The sequence below is a fragment of the Ipomoea triloba genome, chromosome 10, assembly GCF_003576645.1.
Source record: "Ipomoea triloba cultivar NCNSP0323 chromosome 10, ASM357664v1".
In the NCBI taxonomy this organism is placed as follows: Eukaryota; Viridiplantae; Streptophyta; class Magnoliopsida; order Solanales; family Convolvulaceae; genus Ipomoea; species Ipomoea triloba.
In genome coordinates, this window is record NC_044925.1 from 15,328,980 (window position 1) to 15,336,738 (window position 7,759).

Below are 7,759 nucleotides of genomic sequence, written 5' to 3' on the forward strand. Positions count from 1 at the left end.
TTTTTTTTTTTATTTTTTTTTTTGTTTTCTTCTTTTTTTTTTTTTTTATTTTTTTTTTTGTTTTCTTCTTTTTTTTTTTTTTTATTTTTTTTTTTGTTTTCTTCTTTTTTTTTTTTTTTATTTTTTTTTTTGTTTTCTTCTTTTTTTTTTTTTTTATTTTTTTTTTTGTTTTCTTCTTTTTTTTTTTTTTTATTTTTTTTTTTGTTTTCTTCTTTTTTTTTTTTTTTATTTTTTTTTTTGTTTTCTTCTTTTTTTTTTTTTTTTTTTTTTTTTTTTTTTTTTTTTTTTTTGAATTCTTTTGTTTTCTTCTAAAACTTTTCCAGCCCAACAACCGGTACTGGAATCGTAAAATTAAAAAAAAATCTTATATTTAGGCATTTAGCTATTGGCACTAGCTATATATATATATATATAGCTACTGCAAGTAGGCAGTAGCCAAAATAATAATTAAAAAATTTATAATATGTTTTTATAATAACAAAACATATTATATATAATTATATATAAAAAAAAGAAAAGAAATTCCGATTGAATCGGAACCGGAACCTTTCTGGTTTGTGTAACCTTGGAACTGTGAACCGGCGGTTCGGAACCGGAACGAACCGCGGTTACCTCTAGGCAGGTCGTCAATGGGCTCGGTGCACGTTGCCGCAAGGGAGGGGAGGAGCAGTGGATTGTGGAAGGGCTGTGGTGATTTGGTCTAATGAGCACGGGTCTGGCTGAAGGCATAGGGGAGGGGCAGCGTGAGACGTTGATTTTTGGGGTTTACTTAAAAATTTTGGGTTGACTTAAAAAGAAGATCCACATATGCTAATTATCTGTGCCATGTCATCATAGTAACCTGTGAAAAATGCAAGATGAAAAAAAATTAATAGTTTATGTATCGAAATGGACGTTATGAAAGTTCAAGGTGCGGCATGAATAATCCAATATAATTCATAGTGCGGAATGACACTTTAGCCTTAATAAAATTTATGGAAATTTCCAATTTAGTTTCTATACTATAAAATTACTCACTTTAGTCTCTCTACTATTAAAAATAGAATTGTTAAGTGTATATATATACTCTTTTTTTTTTTGGTGCGCATGAGGGGCAAGAGCCCGAGAGCAGCTAGTAAATCCTCCTGGAAGCAACGTTCTTGGCATCCCAATCGAGAATACAATTGACTCCATCAGGCGGAACATTCAGTAGGTTGAGAAAGTAGCTATGAACAGATACTACATTGTAACAGAGTCAGTCGTACTAAAACAAATAGACTATCATCCTTAAAAAAATTTAAAATCTTACCCAATTTTGTCCGACTTTCAAAATTGAGGATTTAATTTGATAATGATGATAGTTGAAGACCAAATCGGTAATTTTGCTGTAGTCAAGTGACCAAATCGGTCATTAATTCTATATTATATTATTAGAATGTAATTATAAAATAAAAAATCTAAGTTTTTACACGTTTGACAATAAATTTTTAAAAGTATTTTCTTCTAAAAGCCAAGATATGTAACAAATGAATTACGAGTTGTGATTTAAGGTAATATAGTAGTACATGACACAAGGACGATGTTGACATGCTGTATAAGTGATAAGGATGCTACAGCCCATGTCTTTGGTTTAGAAAGTAAGATTTATCACTACGCTATTCAATATTTTGTAAAATGTGATGAGGATCTTGAGAGTTGAGATTAGGTTTGCTTTTTTTTTTTTTTTTTTGGTTGATTTTTTAAAGGTATNCTTTGGTTTAGAAAGTAAGATTTATCACTACGCTATTCAATATTTTGTAAAATGTGATGAGGATCTTGAGAGTTGAGATTAGGTTTGTTTTTTTTTTTTTTTTTTTGGTTGATTTTTTAAAGGTATTAATTGTTAGTTAATTGTATATGTAGTGTGTGTTTTGTATATTTTTAAATTAAGAGTCCATTTGAAAATCGGGAAAATGACTTCTGAAAGTCATTTACTGAACTTTCTAGTGTTTAGTTATTACTGGAAAATAAAATTAACACAGAATACTCATTATAGTCAAAGAAAAATGACTCATTTTGATGAAAAAATATCTTCTGAGATTTTTACTTGGAAGATATGTTTTTGGATTTTTATTTCACGTTCAATTCTCTATCTCTCGTCCTTTAGTGGTGTCCAATGGGCGAGATGACTCATTTGTTTTGTTATTATTTGAACTGTACTAGGCAAGTTCGATTAAAATATGAGTCTAATCGAATTGGGCTAGACAATAAAAATATTAATTCGACAAGGTCACAAGGCCATACCCCAAAAGACTAAAATAAATATTTAAGTTGTTTTCTTCAATTTCTTTAGTTAAGATTTATTATATTTATCAACAGTCGAATAAAATATGGATTGGGTTGCGCCAGACCAAACAATAAAATCTTTCGCATGCCCACAACTTTTATTTTAAAAAAAAAAAATTCTTCAATTTAGTCTGTTAAGAGCTTTTACATTTATCAATGTCAAATTAAATATGAGTCAAACTAGCCGAGCCAATTAGCCGAACAATAAAAATCTTGGCTCGGTGTCCCGGCCTTTCCCACATCCCCTAAAAAGAGTAATTTTTTTTTCTTTGCTTCAAATTCTTTAATTCATAATTATTATATTTATCAAATTATGTATTTTTTTAAATTATAATATGTTACAAGCGAAAAATTATTTATTTACATCTTTCTATTATAATTAATATTAATCTTTATAACTAATATAGATTTTAATTTATAATTTTATTTTAATATAAACTATACTTATTATTATCATCAAAATAATTAATATTTTGTAAGAAATAACTTAATAATAGATTTATGTTCCTGTTTTAAAAAATGATCCAAATAAAAAAAAAACACTTTTCTTATGTTTTTTTTGCCAAAAATTTTAAAAAACTATTTTCTAATTTTCAGCCATACACAACAAAATGAAAATATTTTAAGAAAAGTTAATAATTTTTAAAAAAAATCATTTTTCATGTTTTGAAACGGATCCTATAAGAAAATTAAAAGACCACCTTTTTTTTTTTGAATACTATTGACTATGTTACAATGTAGTATCTGTTCATACATACTTTTTCAATTCCCCCGCTAGAAAAAGACCACTTCAAATGTAGTTTTAGAAGTTCTCGCTGCAGGCTTTTAATGTCACAAAGAAAGAAGAAGAAGAAGAAGAATTTCTCCACAAAACTAAAATGACAGTTGTTATAGAGCAATGCTATTTTTTTTAATTTTATTTTTCTTTTGTTTTAATTGTGATGGTGATGCGGTCATGGGGCCTAGAGTTCCATTAAATAGGCAAGGTCTTAGCCCAAAAAGAATAAAAGGTAATCATTATTGTGTGGACCATACTATCAAATAATGCACATTCAGTATAAAAATAATATACTTTTAGTATATTAAAAATGTACATTGTATTTAGGGGATGTACATTATTTGTGTACTGAATATATATAATGTACATTCTGTATATTAAAAATGTACTTTTTGTTATGGTCCACATAGCACTATGTGGACCATGGTCCACACAATAATTTGCCGAATAAAGGAAGGGGGTGTTACAAAGTGGACCCATCAAAATTTACATTCAAATTGTGAACATTTGGTATTTAAATTGTGAATATGTAGTTGTGAACATTCAATATATAAATTGTGAATATTCAATATGTAAATTGTATATTTTGAAATCGGGTTCACAGAATAATTTGCCCCTAAATTTTGCGAGCGCAATATTAAAAATAAAATAATACACACACATATGCTTAGAATTTCATGAGAACACATTCTCAAGATAAAACTAAGAACCAATTTCAGTCTTACATTTATAAAAATCAAATGGATCAAATCGAATTAAAAAAAATTGTAGTGACATTTTGTAATTATCATCAACTTTACGGCGTAATTTGTAAGACTATAATCTACACTTTGTAATAGCATAATGTGTATTTCCAGATAACTTTTATAAAATTAATGAAAAAACTAAATTTTAAACACGAATCGTAAAGGCTAATCCCTAAGCAGTCAAAAGTGAATCCCTAGACTATATAAAACAAAAAAGTTCAGTCATAAATTCTAAAATCCAAACTATAAGTGTACTGCACTTTCAAATTTTGTAAAGTATACTTTTTTTAATACTAAACATGCACTTTGTAACAACATAATGCATGTGCATTTTGGAAAGTTTTGAGAAATGCCACCTCAATTTATTATTATTTTTATAATGTTATAAGTTTTATAGTAAAATTGGTAATAATTATAAAAATGTCAGATTAATTTTTTATTATTTTTATAATGTTATAAGTTTTACAGTAAAACTGGTCTTAACACTCACACTCTTCAGTTTAATTACAAAATTTTGATAGTCTTTAGATTGGACATAGGCTATTACTCATTATTGGCTGCAGATGCTATGGAGATTGTCTAGCCAAGATTTTTGTAATATGTTTGTCGCATTCCCTCATATAAAAAGATTAAAAAGAAGAAAGGAAAAAGAAAAAAAAAAGGTCTCATAGCTCAGTTGGTTAGAGCGTTGGTCTTATGAGCCGAAGGTCGCGGGTTCGAGCCCCGCTGGGACCATACTAACTTTTACTCTATAGTTAATATTAGGGGTGGAAATAGGCTAGGCCGAGCCGGGCTTTAGAATTTTAGGCCTGGGCTTGCTATGAAAATTTAAAGCCTGGGCCTGCATGGGCTCAAGCCTGAGCCTGCAGTTGGCCTGGCCTGAAGCCTGTTTAAAAGCCTATTCAACATATAGGCTTTTAAAAAGGCTTGTAAATAGATCCTAAATAGGCTTTGAGCCTATGAGCCTATTTAAGGCCTACATCAAGTATACCTGTAAAAAATTTACAAAAAATACCTAAGTTTATATTAACCATTAACCATAAAAGTTCATATTTCATAATAGATTATCCAACACCACAAGTAAAAGTTCGTAATACAATTCAGCAATACAACTAATACAAACTTTTATCCAACACCACAAGTCCATAATACAAAAGTCCAACGGATTAACACAACTACAGAAATACAAGTTTAACAACAACACAAGCATAAATCAACAATACAAACATAATAACAACAATATAAACATAACAATATTCAAACATAAAATGAAACAAGTCACGGCTTAAGCATAATCTCCTCTTGCCCAGAACCCTCCTACACAAACACAATGAAAAAAATGATAATAAATAAGTAAGTCCATTACAAGATAAAACTTTAAACTTTAAATAAGTAGTAATATAAAATAAGATTCTTACCTTTTCTTTTTTCTTCAGCCCATACTTGTTACGAAGCCAATCCCCGCCACAAATAAGAGCTTCAATAGATTGTTCATTTAAGCTAGCACGATATTCATCAATCACCCTTCCCCCGGCACTAAATGTGGATTCAGATGCCACACTTGAAATAGGAACAGCTAGTATATCAGCAGCCATCTTTGACAAAACTTTGAAGAAATTGATGGAATTGATGGAGTTGTAGTTGTAACTTGAACGTCAACTTGTTTAGGAATAGATTCATTTGTATTGTTACTTGTCATCCTATATAAAGTATCTAATTAAATAAACAAGTAAACATACTAAACAAATCTTTAACTAAGTAGTCAAGCACATCAAATTGACAGATGACTTTATAAACATTAAACAACAACTCAACACAGTAAGTAATTTATTACTAAACTAGTAAGCTTATTCAATTCAATAAACAAAAAAAAAACAAAACCAATAAACTAATAGAAAAAATTTAGTAAACCAACAAACCAATTTAGTCTATTACTTACCAATTGAATAATTTAATAAACAAATAAACAGAACTAACAGTCTAACAGAACCAATTTATTAAACCAACATAACCAAACTAGTCCATTACTTACCAATTGAATGATTTAATAAATAAATAAATAGAACCAATTTAATAAACTTAACAAACAAATCAACATAAACTACTGTTGTAGGCCTGTAGTTTACTAGTTAAACTTAACAAATAAACCAGACATGTTTATTAAACCAACATAAACTACAAATAAACAATTTACACTACTGTAAACGTAACTAGTAAACTACAGGCCAATAAAATCAGACCACCGGACGCAGCAGCAGCAGCCGCCACGACCGCCGGCCAGCGGCGGCCGCAGCAGCAGCAGCCGCCGCCACGACCGCCGGACGCAGCAGGCCAGCAGCATCCGCCGCCTCCCGGCTACGCAGTGTACACTAGAAAAATAAGAACCAGTCGCTCACGCACTAACCTCGCTGTCGCTGGAGTCGCTGCCTCGCCGCCTTCCGCCTCCCGCCTCCCGCCTCGCAAGCCGGACGCCGGTCACTGCCTTGCCAATGCGTCGATGGATGGGTCGATGGACGATGGGTCGCTGGACGATGGTCGTTGGGGAATTGGGAGATTATCAGATTAGTCAACTAGGGTTATTTGGTTGAAAATATATATATATAGTGGGGGTTATTTTATAAATATAAAAAGATATTAGTTATAAAATGAAATATATAATAAATATAAATTTTATATATATATATATATATATATATATATATATATATATATATATATATTATAAACAGGCCAGGCCTGCAGGCTCGTAGGCCAGACTTTTACATGTAAGCCTGGGCCTATTTACACTAATAGGCTTTTATATAGGTCTAGGCCTGGCCTTTTTACTAAACAGGCCAGGCCAGGCCAGGCCTTAAGTAGGCCAGGCCGTAGGCCCCTACGTAGGGGCCTGGCCTATTCCCACCCCTAGTTAATATGGAGTAAAAAGTAGGTATAATAGTCGGCGATGTTAGGAACCCCGAATCGTTGATTTTGATGATACCAACTATCCGAGGAGACCTCTAACTTATCTTTTGAATAGGTTCTTTTTTTTTTTGTATCTCAATCTTTTTGAAACCGAACCCTTCAAGATCAATTGTTCACACCGGAGTCTTAAAGAACCCAACCGAAGAGTTGAGAGACCGAATAATAGAAGATCCGAAGATATGAAGACTTGAAGAACCGAAGACTGAGGTCACAGGTCAAAAACTGGAAGGACCAAGCTTTTATTACCGAACAATCAAAAGAGTGATTGTCTCGAGGAAACCAAAAGAAATGATGAGGTCAATCATTCTAAACCAAGGCAAAGACATTCTCTGATAAATTGTCTTGTCCACTGCCTTGAGAATGGGTATAAACTGAATGTCAAATTGGGTCCTATGCAACAATCCCAAGGAGCATTTAATGCTGCCAACCTTTTGAGAGACAAGAGACAAATTGTCCTTACACAAAAGTGGACAAACGGCTAGAAAGTACTGACATTCTGAAAAAAGATGAAAGCTTTACCCATTGGATTTTACACACTGGATAATAGGTTTTGAATTTCATGTCCCCTCCAACGGATCTGAAAATTCCACCTATAAATACCCTTGTCTCATCTCACTTTGACAAGGTTGAAAAACGCGAAATATTGTCTAAAGCAAGCAAAATCTTTCAGTGTGATAAGCTTACAAGTGATACTCAGATTTCAAAATTCTTGTGTGAATTAGAAGATTATCAAGGCAACTAATCACAAGAATTTCAAGTTGGAGATTCATCACAACCTTTCAACCATCTCTACAAGTGAAGTAGAAAGAGGCGGAGTAAACTTGGAAGAAGTTGAAAAACCTAAAACAACAAGGCTGCCGGGCTTAGTGATCAAAGGAGCTTGTTGTAACGGAGTTTGTACTATAACGGGAAAATTAGTGCAAACCTTCACGTGTTGTGAAGAAGAGTGGAGTAGGCTTCGTTAACA

At 31.7% G+C, this 7,759-nt stretch overlaps 1 long non-coding RNA gene and 1 other non-coding gene across 2 annotated transcripts; one reads left to right on the forward strand and one right to left on the reverse strand.

The window, feature by feature from the left end:
• Window positions 1-4,489: 4,489 nt before the first annotated feature.
• On the forward strand, window positions 4,490-4,563 carry TRNAI-UAU. Its single transcript has one exon. It is a non-coding gene; the product is annotated as a tRNA-Ile (tRNA).
• Window positions 4,564-4,861: 298 nt separating this feature from the next.
• Window positions 4,862-6,398, reverse strand: LOC116033485. The gene is made up of 3 exons (XR_004100854.1): window positions 6,233-6,398; window positions 5,247-5,528; window positions 4,862-5,145 (listed from the first exon to the last, which is right to left on the reverse strand). It is a non-coding gene; the product is annotated as an uncharacterized LOC116033485 (long non-coding RNA).
• Between the last annotated feature and the right edge of the window lie 1,361 nt (window positions 6,399-7,759).